The sequence below is a fragment of the Eubalaena glacialis genome, chromosome 14 (genome assembly GCF_028564815.1).
Source record: "Eubalaena glacialis isolate mEubGla1 chromosome 14, mEubGla1.1.hap2.+ XY, whole genome shotgun sequence".
Classification (NCBI taxonomy): domain Eukaryota; kingdom Metazoa; phylum Chordata; class Mammalia; order Artiodactyla; family Balaenidae; genus Eubalaena; species Eubalaena glacialis.
In genome coordinates, this window is record NC_083729.1 from 55706856 (window position 1) to 55728461 (window position 21606).

The 21606-nt window shown below is 38.3% G+C and overlaps 1 protein-coding gene across 1 annotated transcript in view; it reads right to left on the bottom strand.

The window, feature by feature from the left end:
• SERTAD2 (SERTA domain containing 2) overlaps nt 1-21123 on the bottom strand; it is a 111952-nt gene extending 90829 nt beyond the window's left edge. The window contains exon 1 of the mRNA XM_061211344.1: nt 20932-21123. The gene's annotated coding sequence lies outside the window, so the exon portion shown is untranslated. The remainder of the gene's footprint in view (nt 1-20931) is intronic.
• Between the last annotated feature and the right edge of the window lie 483 nt (nt 21124-21606).

Consider the following 21606-nt stretch of genomic DNA (forward strand, 5'->3'; position numbering starts at 1 on the left):
GTGGTATCATCATTCGTACCAAACCTGCCAAAATGGTATTTTCCAACTCTGAAATGCTAAAATAAAAAGCTAATGCTTTTATGGAGGGCTAAAATTCAAATTCCACCTTGTTTTCTGCTCATATTTTACCCACTGTGGAACACATAGCAAGATAATTACTTAAAAGTTAAAATCTAAGGCCAGCTTGGCTCTCCCACTGCTCTCCCACTGACTTCACTTATCTAACATCTGTCCTCTGCCCTTACTACTATGTGCTTACAATTACAAACAGCCGCTTGCAGTGATGAGAAACTCCACGCTGTTAAGTGACAGACTGGGACACTTGAAGCATCAGTTTTTTAACTTAAAGCTGGGTTGGGGAGACCCCCTGCAGCCTTTCCTGTAACAAGTGGGCATGGGCTTCCCCCAAGGGCAGCGCTGGGGAAGCCCCGCACTGGTGCGCACACTGCACCGGTGGCACTGCCCCCACTGCTGGGGCGGCTCACTGCACTGGCCACTCCACTCCCCCAGCACACCCAGACTTTGAGACTTCACTGCCCAACAGAAATGAGGGGCTCTGACTGGCAGCTGTTACTTGCTCCTTATTCTTTGCCATAGACAGAAAAGCAAAAGATGGTGAGAAGGTAGTGACTTGTTTTCTTTGTTAAAGTAGATTTGATGTACTACCCTTCTATTCCTTCAACCTGCTATAATTTTTTAAACCAGCAGTACTGTCTTTTAAAGGCAAAGCTACTTTTTTCCATTCAGTGAAATAAAAAGCAAAATAAACAGCTCTTTTGGTTCATTTTAAGTTATGCAATAAAATATGTTTCTTCCACCCCAAACGCACTTTTTTTCCTTGGGTATACCTTTAGTCAACTACTATAATAGATGCTAGCTTATTGAGGTTGCTAACACAGTTAATTTCTGATTATCACAGTTTCAAATTCCTTTTTGAGTGCCTACTGTATACCAAAGTGCAGTTTTAGAAAGCAGTTTCTTTTTTTTAAATTATATTTGCCTTTTTAATACGTAGGATTATGTATTAAAACATAATACATTTTTTTGTCAGGGGTAAGCTAAAATCAACATTAATTTGCATTCTCTAAACATACACTTCAAAATCAGGGGAGCTGGCTCAAGTTGCGGCGTTCAGCAGAGAAGTTAAGGTCCGACTAATTTACTGTGTGTAGTCCACACACACCTAAACACCCTTCTACCTATTCTTCAACGTCACATTGAAAAATCGACTCAGAGTCAAAAAGAGAAAACCAAGAGTTATCTACAACCTGAAGTATTCCCAAACCACATACACAACTGTAAGTCATGAAAGGTCATTGTTCTTTTTCACTTTTTGTAACTGCCTGAAAATAAACTAGAAGTGGGTATGTGAGAAAGACAACTACTTATACAACAAATAAGTCATATTTTAACCAGTAGCTCAACTCTCCCCTCCTTCCCAATAAAATTCTGATTTCTAACTAATAGAACAGCCCCTTCATGATAGCTTTGTCTCTTCCTGTTAACAACACAAAAGAGTTACGATCTTCCATCCTCTCGATTTTATGTAGCTTTCAGAGGCCAAATGAAGAACAGGATCTTGTTAATAAATCTTTCCAATTAGGCTGGTGACTGTAGACTTATGCTAGATTTTTCAAAAGGCTCTCTCTGAGGCAAGGAAGTGGGTTAATGTATTGTCTGGGAGTTTCCGAATGCAACAAGACTGTATCTGATTTTAACGCACAGATGTCTTGACTGGGAAAAAACTCATAAATCATCATCCCACACATTTTAGATGGGAGAGGAAGTAACAGAACAATTAACAATTACTAAAGAAGTTATTTAACATAGTAAAAAGAGACAAAACAGTGTTTAGAAGGCCTGAATTTCAGTCATTCCACCACTGGCTAACTTTTTAATTCTCTGGACTTGAGTTACCTCATTTCTAAAATAGAAATAACTACAATTCTCCTGCTAGTCACACAGGTTTCTCATTAGGATTATATGTGAAAATTCAAGGTCAAGTACTTCACAAACCATTTTAAAGGGCTACACCAGTATTCCTGACATTAACGAATTTCTCTGTACTGCATTTATTCAAGTGTGAGTGAAGATGATCAAAGCCAGTGACAGGCCTTCAGCAGATCTGCCAGTTGAGAATCTCTAAAGTGGGTCCGCTATCACTGCTGCATGGGGTGACGTCAGGCTGTTGTTTACAGGAGAAGAAAGGCTGCCAATTTCCCCTGAGCAGAAGACTGCAGCGGCCAGCCTCCTTGGCTGCGTGTGAGCAAGAATGGACTCTTTATGTGAGGCATGTGTGGACATGCAGTGGTTCACGTGCGGGGCACCAAAACAAGAAGACTGCTTTGTGTGTGCACACCAGCACAAGCTTTGCGCCTGGAGTTGTCACTAAGAAGGCTGAGCAAAATTGATCAAAATGCAGCTTTCACTTCTGTTACTCTGAAGGAAAAAAAAAACCAAAACCTGCCACTCTCAGAAACTTTATCCTCAGTTTTTTTTAAGTATTTTTAAAGCAGAACGATCAATTCTTCTAGTTTTTACAGACTCCTCCTCAAGTTATACAAACATTCACTAACAAAAAGAATTATTGAAGATCTACATCAAAGCACAAAATATTTTCAGACTGCAGTAACTAAGTTTTATAGGAACAACTTCATTTTCAGAGTGGCTGGCGTTGCTTCCCCCTGTAAGTTCAGGAAGTACTCGCTCAAGTTTAACACACTCTAACTGAATCCACTTTGGGGAGATATTTTGTTAAGTTTATTACTATAAAAGAAAAAAAAGTCTGGCTTATTAACATATGCCCATTCATGAAATTTCCTGGCAGAAAGCAACCTTATATTAAATCAAATTTAGAAGGGCAAAAAGAAAATAGGGGATACATTCATTATACTCTTTCTTCAGCTATCCATCACCTTCTGGGATAGTAGTCAAATCAGGAATAATATGGGAACAGATCGTGTTTATAACCAGCACTGAAACTTTACTTCAGACAATAAATCTAGTATAAATCCTAACACTGGAACACTGAAGAAGAGATGTGGGAAATATTTTCGGAAGCTGGAAATGTATTTTCTTTGGTCCTGTTGTAAGTATATTTATCTGTAAAGGAGAGAAACTATTGCTCAGGAATAAAATGACGTCGAGGAAGAATCCCGCGTTCTGTTTTCAGCACTGCGGCTGATTATAGTATAATCCTAGGTCAAATACTCAGCCAAGATACGCCTTGTTCTTAGTATCTGAGAAATGGGGATGATACTAGCAAGGATTACTTTCCAAATTTTAGGAGAAGGTAAGAAAAAAGATACTGAGTGGAAGCCTTATGCAACACTGTTACAAGAATTATAAAATAATAGAAACATGGGCTGGGAATCTTGCCTGATATTGGCCAACTCCTTGGAGAGCTGGGGAGGAAAACGTGCTAAACAAGTAGGAAGTGTTATTAGCACTTCCTTCATTTTATAGTTAGACATAACAGTAGCAAGAAATATATGGCACCAGTTCAACTTTTCCAGGGCTGGTTCCAGCAAGTAACATTGACCGCATATTCTTAAACACATCAAAAAACCTGAAGGGCCATCCTGGGCGCCTCCTTTAACATGAATGCTAAAAAAGGATGCCAGAAAACCTTGCAGAAAGATGTGGAGTAGATTAAACGTTATACATTATAGATTAACATACACCGTTATAAAATGACTGTTGCCAGTTTCATTCCTTCATGTGGTGAAAGACACCTGATCACACAAGTCAATGATGATGCAAAACAATGATAACAAAATGGCGGCACGTAGTAGCAGTGCTAACCTGACAGTCAGGGATGTTTTAAAAGTATAGGAATTTTACTGACTGAACAGAGCAGTGATTAAAACACAGCATCACACATCCTGAGTCAGTACAAAGTTCATGAACTTTTATTTTTAATTTAAAAGAAATAAAACTTTACATAAAGAGAAGCAGTCAACTTGTCAGTCAAGGAGATAAGCAAGAGGAACAGTAAGAAAAATCAAATTGATGGTTATCCTCACACTTAATATGTTCCCCTATTACAACTTACTTAAAATTCTAAAATCAACTATTTGGACTTTATTTCTGTTACCCTTTCTGGTTGTCAAATTGACAGGATCACTTTAAAGCAATTACAAATACACACCAAGAAAATGAGAGCATATGAAGAGTAGAAACTGATAACTGGATTGACCAAGTGCCTGAGTTTCCACTAGACACCTCGTGTTAACTGCTGTGCTCCAGGATACCAAAACATCACCTGCTCTATAGCACGCTAGTCAGAAAAGTCACAATATACTTACTCGCTATACATTTGCTTCACAAACTGCCTCCTTGGGAGTACAAACGTTCCCAAGAACTCACTACTCTAGTGCTCACAGATGACTACTGAATCATTTCAACTTCAAAGACATACATAATAAAAGAAAATTCAGCTCTATTTCAGTAACTGAACAGGACAGAACTTCTCTTTGCCAAGAACTGTTTCCTAGTCATAAACATGTCTTTTTTTTTTTTTCCTCATCACATAATGGCATACTGAATTTCCACTAATACCTGCGCATCCAGTATTCAAAAGTTAAAGGATAAGTAGTCTAAAGTGCATCTCCTTTTGTATTCCTCAAATAAGAAGTAGGGATACTGCCAGGTAGAATGCCAGCGACTTGGACCGAAAAACAACTTGAAAGCTTTCAAAACAGGAATTCTCACACCAAAAATGTTTATAAGCATACAAATGGATAATATAAGATGAAGCAGAAGAACAAAAGAAAAGGCTTCCACATTTTATTTTATTTTTTTCCCCAAGGGCACGGAGCTGCATTTTTTGAGCACCCACTGTTTGTCTCCTGGTCTCCAGATTTCTCAGCTTCACAGCAGTCCTTTCCCACTTTATTTTAGGAAATAGGAAATCTGTTTTTAAAAACCCATTTTCTTTTTTTTTTAATTAATTAATTTATTTATTTATTTATTTTTGACTGCATTGGGTCTTCATTGCTGTGCGCAGGCTTTCTCTAGCTGTGGCGAGCGGGGGCTACTCTTCGTTGCAGTGTGTGGGCTTCACATTGTGGTGGCTTCTCTTGTTGTGGAGCACGGGCTCTAGGTGCATGGGCTTCAGTAGTTGTGGCACGCAGGCTCAGTAGTTGTGGCTCGCAGGCCCTAGAGCACAGGCTCAGTAGTTGTGGCGCACGAGCTTAGTTGCTCCACAGCATGTGGGATCTTCCTGGACCAGGGGTCGAACCCATGCCCCTGCATTGGCAGGTGGATTCTTAACCACTGTGCCACCAGGGAAGCCCTAAAAACCCATTTTCTTATTCATACAATTATTCAAAAGTAAAAATCACAGTTTCTCCAAAAGAAGTAAAGCTTGTCACCAGAAGAGTTGCCAGAGACCATATGAAATGATTAGATTACACAGATGGACAAAAAGTGGTAGCAACAAGCACCTCTCTTCCATCACCTCCCCTCAACATCGATTCTTTGTCCATCTCCCCATCCAGTAATCAGGTGAGAGCAAAACAGAAAAAAAAAAAAAAAAGGTCAAATGCTTTATATCTCTATTGGTGATCCTAAATTAACCCAAATAGAAAACGCTTCAGTTTTCACCATGTTGTTCTTATGATGCATAAGTACTGCAAAAAACAAAACCAAAAACTTATGACCCCTGTTGATCTAGTGCACTTACCACTCAGCAGTCACTACATTAGCCACAACATGTGAAATGGGTTGAAGTGGAACATGACAACGGTGCTGAGAAGACAGGAGGGGTCCCTGTACCAGAACGTTTTCACACTAAGTTCGGACTCTGCATCTCCAGCAGAGTCCATGACTTGGTCCACAATAAAACTAAATTTATGGCTAATTACAGACAAATTTTCTAACAATCAAAATTTTCAGCCATAATACAATTCCAATAATACCCTCAAACTATCGTTTGTTTTTGTCCGGCTGCAACTTAAAAAAAAAAATTTCTCAAATCTCAAAGTTGACCAGTAAGTGTCCCCAAATGCCTCATGCTCAAATATATAGCATATAATTAAAGATGCACAGACTGAATGGCACGAATGGTTAATACAGCAAAATGGATTCATGGCCAGAACATTTCTCCATGGTATATGGGTCTTTCAGAAATAATAATCTTTAAGTATAATCTCTTTTCCAAATAGTTTTTTCAAAGCTACTGTAAATATACTTTTCTGAGCTGATCAACAATTTTTTGTTGGTCATGCTGCAATTTTTCAGCCAAAATAAGAACTTCTTACAGAAAATGAAAACAATAAATGACCTGGGACAAAAGTAGTTTGCCCTTAGAATCCATTCCACACAACTTTAGACCCCGCCCATGAGAAGCTCCCAAGGCAACACAGAAATGATAGAATCAAGAAAGAAAAACAAAGCTCTAGCAATTATTCTATCATTAGAGTATATAAGTCCTGGGTAATAAGAGGCAGATAATGCACTGCTCTCCAACCCACTGTCACTTGGACTTTTGTTCCATTCTCTCAGGGAGACTAAAAAGTAGGGGCAAGAAGCATAGTTGAAACATTTCTCTGTAGGGAGGCAAAAAAGAAGTTGAGTCAGTCCCAACTGCTTTGCCTTGATTGGTTTTTACCTGCCTGATTATCTGAAGACAGGAGTACCTCCCAATCGAACTACTAATCCCAGCAATCAGTATGGCCAACTGTTTAGCTATTAACAAATGTTTCTTACGGATGACTTTTCACATCATGGCAAAACCAGCCTTATTCTAGTTAGGAAATTAAATTTTAGTTTGAGCTTTTGGATCTTGATCTTTGCTTTCTTTTCATTTCTTTTTTTAACACTGGGTAGTGGAAATAAAAAAATCTAGCATTAGATGGGAAACAACAGGCATTTCACTTTTCCTTTCAGCCTCTGAGCCACTGGTAGTAAACCTTAGCTAAATTGTAAAAACATTTGTTACACAGCAAAGGGAATCTTGTCCACTAAACTTTTCTGCAAGGTACTAAAATTAAAAATTTGCCCAAACAAAACCAAGCTTTACAAGTTACAGTCTACGTCTCCCTTTTTAAAAGTAACCAACAGCACTTTGAGGAAATGCAATACAAAGATCTAACTTTTTTCCCCCAAAATTCTAGCACTTTTAACTAAAATTATAGCCACAGTGTCCCTTCTCTGGCTTCTTTAATAAAATACAATGTATTTCAGAATTCTGCTTTCATTGTGCTGCTTCGTAATTTAAAGTTTACAGAACTTTCATTTGAGATGTGTAAGAAACATCAAAACATACTTAAATAGTTCTTTTTAAAAAATTTATTTATTTTATTTTTGGCTGCGTTGGGTCTTCATTGCTGCGTGCAGGCTTTCTCTAGTTGTGGCGAGCGGGGGCTACTCTTTGTTGCGGTGCGCGGGCTTCTCATTGTGGTGGCTTCTCTTGTTGCAGAGCACGGGCTCTAGGCGCACGGGCTTCAGTAGTTACTCGTGTCTTCTGCATTGGCAGGCGGATTCTTAACCACTGCACCACCAGGGAAGCCCTTAAATAGTTCTTTTAAAAAGTATCCCTCTGGCTCGAAACAATTCATGCCAGCAGACGCTTTGAATTATGGATGGAACCATTCAAAATCTGAGTATTTTCAGTATTCACAGAGCTTACTAGAGCAATAGGTACCTCATCAACACTAAACCTAAAAATGAAAGACAAAGTAAAAAAACTGTAACTGAAAATTTAGGGACAACCCAAGACTTAGCATCTTCCAAGTCAAGAGAGACACAAGACTTTCACCCTTCTTCTGTTCTTTCCATGGAGGTTGGCAGGAATCAAATAGTCTACTTGAGGGGTCAAGAAGAATCAGTAGCTCTCCTTCAAGAGTGAGCCCATCATTTAGGAAGAAAATTTTTTAAAAAGGTGAAGATCTTCCCACGTGATTGGGTTGTGACAATGTTGCAGGCTTCGCAGGTGATTCAGGAATGCTTTAGAAATTCCAACGGGGGAAAATATGACAATCCTTCTCTACATATTTTGAGAAGGGCATGCGTGAACAAAGACCCACCAGTGTGCACACATACTGGAAAACTCGTCTTTAAAAGACTACTTTCTCACAGTGGGTTAGAGAGGGCTCAAGATCAAACAATCCAGAAAAGACTGACTTGTAAATCAGACACAATTCTATTTAGAAAGTACGTTCTAGAGAAACTAGAGTGGCTAAACTGCCTTGATAAACCTGGCTAACCTACCATGATAAGCCTAGATATTCCCAAAATATCAAAGACCCGGTCTATCCTGGACAAATAAGGTACTGTATTTCAAATATAGTGCTTTATTTTGCTGACTTTTCCACAGGTCATGGTGCATTTCTTTTAAATAAAGGGAAAAAATCTATTTCAACTCTGTTGTTTTACGAATAGCGAAATTAAAGAGATTTTTGTTCCCATTTGATCTGTCTCTTGATGAATATATGCACAGTGTTGACAGTTTCCCTTCCCTGGCTTTGGAATAATATAAAGTTGAAATACATAAGAAAAAATAAGAAGGGCCAAGATAGATTAATGGAGGGTACCTGACCAAAGTGCAAAATTCACATAAAATGCTATGCCCTAGAGCTTCCCTGGTGGCGCAGTGGTTCAGAGTCCGCCTGCCAATACAGGGGACATGGGTTCGAACCTTGGTCCGGGATGATCCCACATGCCGCAGAGCCGCTGGGCCCATGTGCCACAACTACTGAGTCCATGCGCCACGACTGCTGGGCCTGGGCACCGCAACTGCTGAGGACCACGTGCCTGGAGCCCGCGCTCCGCAGTGGGAAAGGCCACCACAGTGAGAGGCCCGCGTGCCACGGCGAGCAGTGGCCCCTGCTCGCCGCGGCTGGAGAGGGCCCACGCGCAGCGGTGAGGACCCGGTGCAGCCAAAAATAAATAAATAAAATGAATAAATTTATTTTTAAAAAAATGCTATGCCCTAGATACTGAGGTTAGAGGACAGGTAAAAGACCAGTTGAGAGAATCACTTACATATACTTACTAGAATGGAGTGTAGCAGTGTCAAAGGAAGAGAGAATTTTCCGTAAGATGAAAAGGAGAGAAGAAAAAAATAGGAATTAGCATTTATTAAAATCAGCTGTGTATTGTTGCTTTACCTGTTGTATACCAATTAATAATCATAGAGGTAGATATCACTGTTCCTATTCTATAGCGAGGAAACAGAGACTTGGAGAGGAGTAATGAACACTGTTAGTGGTATACCCGACATCCATTCCTCCCTTCCTCTCCCTAAGAGAACCCCAGCCCTCCAGTCCAGATGTGGGCAGAGATGCCCAATCAGACAGAAAGACTGACAGTCCACACCTGTGGAGGTTTCTGACTTCCTCTGAATGCCATAACATAAGCATATAAACCAGCTTGAGGAAGGAGCCAAAACAGACGTGGGAGCCAGCAAGGAATCCAGCTGAAAGCCAAAAGACGCTAAGAACCTGAGCTACAGAACTGACCAACCCTGGAGCCCGCCGTAGCTCTGGATTTGTTGTGAAATAATAAATTTCCTGATGATTCCAGCAAGCTTGAGGGTGATTTCTAAAAGCATCCTGATACACGAATTCAACTTCTCCAAGGTCACCTGCAGTAAGTGGCAGAGCAAGAATTTGAACCAACATCGTTCTGGCTCAAAATGGGGCTTTTTCCACTAAACCACACTGTGGCATGAACTTTGATAAATTTTTTTTCTCATGATACAATCATGCGACGTTAGATCTAGAAAGGATCTTACCTCGCCATACATAAGAAAAGGCATTTACCTTATAAAAATGTTTGAAGTAGTGGCCTTACTTGCAAACACAGATAAGAAACATATCTTTAGCAGAAATTCCCAGAATTTCATATTCTGCAGAACTTCTCACTTCATATGCATTTAACTTTTAGCAGAATGTGAATTCATACATCTTTAATAAATGGAATTGAGCTCTTGAAAAGCATTCCAAGTTATTATTAATTTTCTTAGGTGTGATAATGGTACTGTGGTTATGTAGGAAGATGTCCTTATTCTTAGGAGATGCATATTGAAATATTTAATGGTAAAGAGTCATGATATCTAAAACTCACTTTCCCATGGTACAACAAATTATACATATAAAGAAAGGGAGACAGAGAGTCATAAAGCAAAATAAAGCAAAAGGTTAATAATTACTGAATCTAGGTGGAGGAAATATGGGTCTTTACTGAATTATTCTTTCAAGGTTTCTACATAGTTGAAAAGTTTTACAACAGAAAGTTTGGGTGTGGGGGAATATGGTGTGAGATACAGCACTGCAGAGCACAGTGTGGCTGTACATTGGAATAAGCTGAGGACTTTCAAAAATACTGAAACCAGGGCCTCTCCCTGGGTTGTGGCCTGGGGATGGGTGATTGTAATGTGGCCCTCTTGTATGGTAGAAGGAGCCTGAGCTTGCAAGGCACAACTCATTAATACCCTGACAGCCCCAATCCCAAAAACACAACTCAAATTTTTTTCTGGAATGTTTTTTATTCATAAAAAATTGCCGTTTTAGGGACTTCCCTGCAGTCCAGTGGTTAAGACTCCACGCTTCCACTGCAGGGGGCGGGGGGTTTGATCCCTGGTCGGGGAATTAAGATACCGCAAGCTATGTAGCGCGGCCACACACACACACACACACAATTGCCGTTTTAAAGTTAACATAAGCATTAATTCCAACAATGAATAAATTTCTCTGAAACACACATTGGGTGACATAAGGAATACTCAATTAAAATTAGACCAGGACTCTAACAGATCGATAACGAAGCCTTCTGTGCTGTGCTCAAGACCACGAGGGCAAGAAGAATGGAGCAGCCTCAGTTATTCCCTAAACAAATCTATCCATAGACTCTATGGTCCAACATGCCAAAATTTAATTTATAAAAATGCAATTGAGGGCTTCCCTGGTGGTGCAGTGGTTGAGAATCTGCCTGCCAATGCAGGGGACACGGGTTCGAGCCCTGGTCTGGGAAGATCCCACATGCCGCGGAGCAGCTGGGCCCGTGAGCCACAATTACTGAGCTGCGCGTCTGGAGCCTGTGCTCCGCAACAAGAGAGGCTGCGATAGTGAGAGGCCCGCGCACCGCGATGAAGAGTGGCCCGCGCTCGCCACAACTAGAGAAAGCCCTTGCACAGAAACGAAGACCCAACACAGCCATAAATAAATAAATAAAAATTTAAAAATAATAATAATAATAATTTTTTTAAAAATGCAATTGAAAAAAAGGAATATTTAAGGAGAAGCATTAAGCCATTTAATCTCTTTAAAAAAAAAAGTCCTACTAAAATCATGCTCTTTACTCTACGCCAAAGATGAGTCACAATCTGTTAAACTATAAGGAAAGAAGAATTCCTTGAAAAATACACAACTCCAATTCTCCAAATTCAAATTTGTGCAAATTACTTAAAAATACTCTAGTGAGCATTACATACAGTAGAAAGCTCTCTAAGGTCCTATATCTAAATTTCAGCTGCCACATGAGTCTCTGCGGTTCCATTTGTCTTTCTTAAAATCTGTGTGACTGGGGTATGGGATAGAGGTAAATAAACAGTAGATAAAATTTAAAAAGAAATAAAAAATAAATGACAAACTTTAAAAATATAATCTTACAATAGAGATTTTATCTTGAAAAATATACCTTACAACCTAGGTGGCTTTTTCTTAAAGTTTCATTGATATCCAATAAATGCATATATTTAAAATATATCATTTGATAAGTCATGACATATCTATATACCCTTGAAATCATCAGCAATCAAGATAATGAACATAACTATCCCAGGTGGCCTTTAAATCAAATAGATATGTGATGGTTCTAGCACAGATACAGTTTCTCAGAAAAGAAACAATTAAAAAAAAAAAGTCTCCATACAAGTGTCCAAATACTTTCATCGACAGCTAAAATAAACATTAAGGCTTTAGATTTTTCCCCCTAATTTAAATCTAACAGACAAGCATATATTGTGTTATTCTACCTTAGATTTAGGTCCAAATAAACAAATATACTCAAAAAACAAAGAAATTCTTAATATTTTTAAATGTGCAGGAAAATGAAAACAAAAGCCATAGTCACATGGCATTATATTTTAGAACTTAAACACACACACATCAGGAATCTCGGCTAACTGAAAAGCAAAACAATTTAGAAAGATCATACCTACATATTACAGCAATATATAGACTTCCTAAGTTTGGCATATTAGGTCCAGGGCATGCCCATCTCACAGGCAGGACTGCTCCAGGCAAAACTGAGGGAAAAAGAGTGTGTCTTCAGTAACTATCAAAAGTCTCCATCTCCACTTCTTTCCTCCCCTTTCAGTGTTTCTTCCATTTTTCAGGGAACTCCCCTTGTGTACAGGGCCCTCATTGATGTACCAGCTTTCCCAAATCTCTGGAAAAATTTTTGTTCTCAAGAACCCAAACCATATCCATTGTGTGCCCATATACAGATCTTCCTCAACTTACAACAGGGTTACATCCTGATAAACCCATGTAAACTGAAAATACTGTAAGTCGAAAATGCATTTAATACACCCAACCTACCAAACATCATAGCTTAGCCTAGCCTACCTTCAACACGCTCAGAACACTTCCATTAGCCTACAATCAGGCAAAATTATCTAACACAAAGCCTATTTTATACTAAAGTATTGAATATCTCATGTAATTTATTGAATACTGTACTGAAAGTGAAAAACAGAATGGTTGTGCGAGTACAGAATAGTTGTAAGTGTATTAGTTATTTACCTCGTGACTATCATCACGAGAGGATCGTGTAGCATACTGTCAGCCCAGGAAAAGATCCAAACTCAAAATTCCAGCTCCATTTTCTACTGAATGTATAGAACTTTCACACCATGGTAAAGTTGAACCACTGGAAGTTGAACCACAGTAAGTTGGGGCATTTGTATTCTATTTTTGGTTCAGAGTCCCTGCTTCCCTCGGGGATAGCTAGCGAATGTATTGATAATAAATGGCTAGGGTGTGTACTCCATTTCCTTTCCTTCTTGCTGAGCAGTTGCAGTAGCTAGAAAAGGGACTGTTCTACCCTTAGGTGCCTAAGGCACAAAGATGGCCATCTTTCCCAAACTTAAAAGGATTAAAAACAAAAACAAAAAAAGGAAGGATGGATTCCCATGAAGGCCATCTAGGACTTCCAGAAGGCAAGTCCATTTGACCTTGCTTACTGTAGTGGCCTACACCAGACTTTCCATCAAGTTAAATCTCATATTGCCCAACACAAGAGACAATTTTCATGTGGGGATCTTTTGTCTCCCCAACCGGACTGTGAAAACCATTATGGACAGGTGCCATGTCTATTAGTCTCTGATACCCCCAAGCACTTGGGACATGTGTTAAATATTTATGAAAATCATTATATTATATCATACTCGTACTATTTGTACCGTAAAAACACATATATCTTCTTAAATATTTGAGGTGGAAATGTACACGAAGAGTTTTATTTGTTTAGGAAATTACATAATTTTTACAATCACAGAAACAAAAGATTAGTTCTTTATATACACTAGACAAAGGAAACTTAAGATTTTCTTGTTAATTGTGCCATATAGCTGAGATGACTACATTTCCATTGTGCAATTTTCAGTGATACACATTTTTTTCAGGCTCTGTCACAAAGAAAACAAAGCAAAGTGAGAAAACAACTTCAAAGGTGTAAAGAAAAGCTAGGAGAAAAGCTAGGAGAAATTTCAGACCATGTCCAATGTAAGGTTTCCCAGGGTTCATAAACGAGGATGATTTCATGATTTCTGGTGGAAACATCGACAACATTATAGGTTTTTAATATTTCAACTCAAACTCAAATAAAAATTGTCCATTTGAATGCAGTTTTGTTTCAGGATTCAGTTTTAGACTTTTGTACCAACTTAAAAGGTATAAAATCCATATGAAGAAATCTTGACTTTTTTTTCAAACCATTATTACACAGTGTTTAGTTATCACTACTCAAAATAGTAGATAACAAGCTCTAAACACATCAGAATAGTTTAGAATGTAATTTCTACAAGGACAATAATATTTGTTTCTTTTCTTCACTGCTATAATGTATATGCCTCGTAAGAGTAGCTGGCACATAGTAAGTGCTCAATAAATCTGTTGAATGAAATGAATAAATGAATGAAGTCAGGAATGGGATATAGGTTTACAAAAGAAAAAAAAAAAGACCAAGCTTCTTCCAGGAGGCATAGATTTTACAAAGTACAATTTCTGGAAAGTCTCTTATTTAATCAACTCCAAAATAAAGTTTATCTAACCCTATATTTGAATTGTTTAAATAAAAAGTAACAATGGACTGTTTGTTTTGTAAATCAAAAAGGGGATTCATTTCATTTAATCAAATTGAAAGGTCTTCTACTACCAATGTCTGAGTAACGTCAAGTATTTTAAGAAACTATTAAACATATAGCTGATTCACTTTGTTATAAAGCAGAAACTAACACACCATTGTAAAGCAATTATACTCCAATAAAGATGTTAAAAAAATAAGAAAGAAACTACTAAACATTCTCTCCAAATCAATGGATTTGAGTCCTTAGAAAATCTTTTTACTCAAAGGATTTTTATGTAAATCTTTTTTGTTTAAAAATACATATTCATTTTCATACCCTTTGATTTTCTCAGTGAAAAGAAGTCTTAAAATCAAAACAAAATTAACTCAAAGGGATACATTTCATTTGAGCTGAGGCCACTGTAAGACAATAAAGCTAATGGTTACTTCACCAGGAACATTAGTCATTCAACAATGGCGAACCCTGGAAAACCTCACAGTGGACAGAGTCTGAGGTTCTGTCTGGTTTTACGGAGTTAAAAACAAAACAAAGGACCTGCTCTTCATGTCTAATGTGCTGTTCTCAGGCCCACTCGCCCCCGACGTGGTCAGGTGGCCACGGTCATAGCTCAGACTGCTGCCAGGGCTCGCCCAGCACTGGGCGCCGAGCAACACAAAGCCTGGATGTTTGAGCTGTTTCAAGGTAATGTGGACAGAAAAAATTCTGTGGTTAACCCCCCAAAAAAAGAGATTAATAGAAAAGCAGTAAATAATAAACACATCGTTATTGTCCCTTTTTACCACCTCACATGAGTTAAAACTTGGTTTTAGGTTTACAAAATGGCCCCTTAAGTTTTGTGTAGATAAGATGATCAGAGAGCTCATCTTCTGAAATAAGGCAAAGCAAATTTTCTATATGGAAGACCTTTGCCTCAGTCTCATAAAAGCAGACTGAAATAGATGAAAACCCCTATTCCATGCCTTAAACAGAGGCAAAGGCAAAAGAGAGGCAAAGAAAAAAACCTGTCATAATCAAGGAAAAAGACCAATGTGAAAAGAAGAGCAAAATGAGAAAGATGCCACGTTAAAAGAAACACAAATTCAAGTTGTAATATTAAGAAAACTGAAAAACAATGTAGAATAAAGGGAAGAAGGTTGTGAAAATCAGATAAAATTTAAATAAAAGGTGGACTGTTTTGGTCATTTTATTTAATATGTTAAAAGTAAACATTCAATACTACAGAGTTGTACGTAACATCACACAAAACTTTATAAACATCAGTGTGGACTTACATTCAAAAGTAGAAAAGAAATCTGATCGTTCTGAGTTTTCATCAATTGGATGTTGAACAATAAGGACAAAAGGACAATACACTTTTTGAACAATAAGGACAAAAGGACAATACACTTTTAAAAGTTGCTTTCTGCTTAGCAACCTTGCATTTGAGGATCACTGTTCACTATACTTAATATTAGTTGGAACAAAAAATATTTCTTTGTATGTCCCACTTGTTTTAATAGGTCTTACTCTGAGTACACTAGAATTTCATTTCCACTTTAAAAAGTGATAATATCATAAGGTTGTGACAACTCTTCTGGTAAAAACCAGAGAGAGGGAAAGCTGAATTCAAAGAAACTGATATAACGTGCTAACTCTGGGCTTTTTGACTTTTAAAGACTCAGAACTCATTTTTAGGGACAAGGGGAAAAAAAAACTAGTTTCTTAAAATACAGCCTTTCCATACCTGTCTTCACTCACCTTCCTAAATAAAAGATTCGCTGGAGTAAATAAAATCCTTCAAGCCACTATATTCTGAAATGTGCACATTTCACTGTATTCAAGGTACAAAAATAACTGAGTGTAAGGAGGGGTCCTCTAGCCAAGTAAACCTTTTGAAATTTAAAAGTAAATAATCTAATTTTTCTCTTTGAATATACTGCTAACGAAACTGATACATCTAAACATTTTTTCCTGCAACACACATGAAAGTTTTACAAGCTTTAAGTTAATAAAATGTATTATCTCTTAGATACATAAAGTTTGTTCTTATAATATCAACATGTGCTATAATCCAGGATATACCAAAACTCAATGTTAACATTTAAAATCCCTTTCAAAGTTTCTTGGCTCTTTAGGTACCTTATACTTTCTTGTGAACATACCAGTAAGAAGTCTCTACAAATATAAAGTTAAAAGGAAAAATGTCTTTCAGACAAAAGAGCTAAAGTCACAATTTTTTAATAATGACAAACAAATGTCCATTTCTAAATGCAAATGTTTATTTTGTATTTGCTTGCACCCTGTCCTTCTCCAATGCTTTTAAAAAGCACTTACAACTTACCCCTACAATGTCCTCTGTGAGTGAGGGCAGGGTAACTGCCTTCCCTCTTCCCACTGAAAGGATAAGAACATTACTCAGCCATAAAAAGGAACGAAATTGAGTCATCTGTAGTGATGTGGATGTATCTAGAGTCTGTCATACAGAATGAAGTAAGTCAGAAAGAGAAAAACAAATACTGTATGCTAATACATATATATGGCATCTAGAAAAATGGTAGTGATGAACCTAGTGGCAGGGCACTACATAGAAAACAGACTTGTGGACACGGCGGGGGCGTAGGGGGAAGGGGAGGGTGGGACGAATTGAGAGAGTAGCATTGACATATATACACTACCATCTGTAAAATAGATAGCTAGTGGGAAGCTGCTATATAGCACAGGGAGATCAGCTTGGTGCTTTGTGAGGACCACAGGGGTGGGATGGGGAGAGTGGGAGGGAGGCCCAAGAGGGAGGGGATATAGGTTACATATAGCTGATTCATTTTGTTGTACAGCAGAAACTAACACAACATTGTAAAGCAATTATAATCTAATAACGATGAAAAAAAAAAAAGGATAAGAACAGGGAGAGTCCTGGAGGTTAAGTGTAATGCTCAAGGTCATGTGCCAATCGGTAGCATGGTTCAGTCTAGAACTCCAGGGACTTTAATTCTAAGTTTATGTCAATAGATAACACAAAAATAATTTTCCTCTCCTTTTGATCACTGACAGAGTATATTATTATCCATTTTCCTAATGTTAAAAGACAAGCATAGAAATCACAGGCCCTAAAGGTTATTTCTATTCCTCTTCCTCTTCCTTCCAGACAATTCTTCATCAGAAACTTCACTTTTTTAAAAGTTGAAGACATCATATACATCTGTAAAATATCAATAAATACTCAAATGTCTTCACCAAAACGAAAAATGTTAAATGAAAGAGATATGAGCTACAGAAATAATGTCATGCTGAAATGTGTTAAGCAAAAACTCAGACCTTTCATCTTGCAGACCAGACACTTAAGTGTAGTTTCTAAGTGCCTATAAATTAATTTTTTAAAGTTTCATTTTAGATTAGCTGCTTTAAAAGTGTATGAACAAAAAAGGGCGACTTTTTAAAAATTAATTGTTTTAGCCAGTGAAAATGCAATATATTCAACTAAATTGGATAACTGATGATTTGGTTAGACAAAGGATTATATATATAAAATTACGCACATTGTACTAGATAGTTCACATATTTGAAAAGTTTTAACAGTGTTATGGAACTCTGTAACACTTCTGAGTAGATTAGTTTTCAGATTTTGTTACTGAGGATATCTCTTTCATGAAAGATATTTCTTGCATTTTTATAATTTCAGAGGGCACAGTAATTAAACTGGTTTTATTGACAAGTAAAGCAGAATGATTCTAAAAATGAAGCGGGTGGCACAGGCACAATCAATTTTGCTTATTTAAAAAGATACATTACCCAATTGTGTAATGCCTATTAAGTGTGTGGTGAAGTTAGTTAAAGTGCTTTATTTACTAATTACATATACCTTCTTTATGATTCCTATTACACTATTTACTACGCCTATTTGAAAAGCTAATTATTTATTAAGACTGCTCAAGAGAAAGAATTTCACTCTTGAATGGAAAGAGAAATAAAGCTTAGGTCCTTAAGGAAATGATATCGTTTTATTTCTGCAGTGTTGGTTTGATAAATTCTCTTTATTATTATTAATTCTGAAGCCGATAATAACATCACATCATCATTTGGGACATTCAAAATCTAATTTGTATAATTTGTATTAATTATAATAACATCCAACTTAGTTACAGGAAGTTTGGGAGTCAGAAAGTCTTTCAGTAAAAAAATGGCCACGTCAGGTATTAAAAGAAGATATTTGATATGTACTTTTCAGAATATTTTAAGTTCAATCTTCAAAATGAAAAATATTTTCCTAATAAAACATGTTATAATTCCCTCTCTATTTCCAAAAATAGTAATTGAGAACATAAAAATTCAACTCAACACCACAAGTAATAGTATGCTCCCTAATATCACTTACAATGTCATTCAACTACTCATAAACAAATTGAGAATAACATTGTTTAATTCATTCTACAGCATTCATTAAGCCTATCTATGTACCAGGTACTCTGCTGGGCAGCTGGGATTAAATTATGAATGAAACACTATTCTCACCCTCAAAGAGCTTTCTGTTTAGTAGAGGAGAAAATCACATATAACAGCAAATATGTGATAGGTATCATTATAATAGTGGTATATATATTTGGTTATGCAAGTTTAAATGAAAGAGTGATCAACTCAACTCATCCAATAACTAACTTTCATAAAAACTCATATAAACTTTATTGAAAAGTATAAATCCCATAAATCATCATGCATATGGGTAAGAATTCTGCTTATTTCATTGACAGCAATAATTCTTTATCTTTACAAAAAGTATAGTTCTAAAAAATATAGTCACCCATTGTTTCAAGACATACCAGGAACAAAACAGAATTAAACTTGAAAAGATGTACCAAATACTAGTCAAACTCATTCTGACCTCACAGTAACCCTATGAAGTACATTTTTCTATTATCCCTGCTTTATAGATGGGGAATCTGAGGTTACCTCGGCCAAGATCACAAGGATAGCAAGAGGAAATGCTGGCACTTGAACCTACAGTCTGGTTGTGGAGGTCCCCTTAACCACTACACCACACATCCTCTCAGTGGATGATGATGATGGTGACGATGATGATGGGGCAGCTAACAGCAAGTACTCTGTGCCTTGTGCCCTCTCAATTATCCTTAAGGCAACCCTTAGAGGAAAAGTCATCCCTCCCATTTACAGGAGAAAACCCTCACAGGCCAGGTTTGAAATCTGCCTAAGGTCAATCAGCCATCCAGGGATGGTGGCTAGATTCAAACTCAGGCAGCATGGCTCCCCTCTGCTCTGAGGCCTCTCAATAATTCAGTCTTACACTCAAGAAAAAGACCACATGATGAAATTTATTAAACAATTCAAAAAGACTTTGTATAAGTCTTCCTGAAACACTCTGCAAGGTTTTGGGGCTTATGATAAGCATTTCCTTATGACAGCACTTACATTTGAGTCAACTTTACTACTTTGGGCTGATCATAAACACATTTCTCCTCTTTAAAAAGAAATCTTTCTGTAGAAACTTGGCAGATTTCAGTACAGGAACAGTCTATTCTTTACAATTAAATTTATCAACAACTTATTCTGGTTAGTCTGAAAGAGAAGGAGAGAATGAACTACTAAGAGGCCTTTCCTGTACTTTAATATTTCAAAACATGTTTGGTTTGGCCTAATTTGAATCTTGTGGACAACCAGACCAGAACTTGATTCAAAAAGAGGAATACTATTTTAAATAGGCTGAATTCTCAAAAGCGACCTCAGAAGGTGATTCAGAGTAACTATTTCTCATAATTTTTAGTTTTATCTCAAATTAAATATTAAAGATGCATAGGGCAAGATTCTCATAAAGCATATATGGCCAAGTATGTGTACTTTTGAACAGCCAACAACCAAGAGACCAAATTAAAATTTTGTTCGAGAGCAATCAAGTATACAAAAGAGGGATATCAAAAGAAAAAAAAAGCCCTTTTTGTCCTTAGCACACCCCACTGTGCCCAGTGACGGAGAAATAAAAAATTCTGTGTTTTAATTTCTTGCTAGAATAGAGGTGAGCTAAAGATGAAGTGTCAAGCTGGATTTCCATCTTACCTTGCTTTCCTCCAACAGGTTCAAAGACTTCATAACCTTTACGTTAATATCGAATTCACGTTTTTTTTCAAAAGGGAACCTATAGAACTATTTTAAAATAAAAATAGTAAGCCATGCCACAAGGCAACCTGTCTTCTCTTGGTCTATCTCCACACATTCAAATTAGAAATACCTTTTACTTTGCCTTTATTGAATAAAAGTTTAACTTTGATTTGGAGGAAAACCTACCCATTAGCCGTTTTGCACTTTTTGCAGGTCATACAGTCTATCAGATCACATCGCTGACTATGACCACTCACTAAGAAGGCATGCCATTACAGCTCATTTTATAAGCGTTATAATGCCCCGATGGTGGAAGTCTGGCAATACCTAGAAATACAGCAAGGCTGGTGAATAAGGAGTCGAGGGGCGGGGGAAGAGGGAGTGAGGGGGAGGCAGTCGCCACCTCAAATCCACGCCTGACCGGGAACCTCCAGCCCACAACGTGATCCCTGCCCTCCCCAGAGTGGACCGGCTACAACATTTTTCTAGATTCTCCCCCCACCCCTCCGCCAACCCAACACGGTACTCACCCTTCTGTGAAGTCGGCACCGGGTCCAGCCCCGAGACGGGTCGGGGTGGCAGCGAGGGAGGGGACGTCTGGGCTGTGGGCGGAGGGTGTCGCTGCGTCACTCGAGTGCCGGACGCTGAGTTCGAGGGGTGGGAGCGGAGAGGGGCAGGAAAATCAAGTCACGGCCGCAAAGGGACAAGGAGAAACGGGGGGAGGGGGGAGAGCCCCTTCCCTAAAATAAACCCACCGGCCCCTGCGACCCCCCTGCCCCAGGGAGGGAAAATAAAATCAGGGGAAATAAAAGACTGACAAATAAATCCCTAAAACGAGGAGGAGCGAGGAACAGACTTTAATTTAAAGGGGGGAGATTGAGCGAGGGCTGGAGGGGAGACAGAAGTGGCTCTAGGTCTATCCCATGCCTTTGCAGTCCCCAAGCAGAGGAGGAGGCTGGCTGAGGGGAAGTTGCAGCGGCTCCTGAGGAGGCGGAGGAGGCGGAGGAGGAGGTTACACCGTAACAAGTACAGACAGCCATGGATCAGAGGGGCGCTGCGAGAAGGGGCGGCCGCGGCTGGGCGAGCGGCGGCGGCGGCAGCACCGCCTGCTCGGCTCGCTCAAGACATTTAATTGGATTGATAGGTTGTGCAGTGACTCACAGACTTTACAGAGTCGTACAGCAGTCCCCGCCCAGCTGGACAGG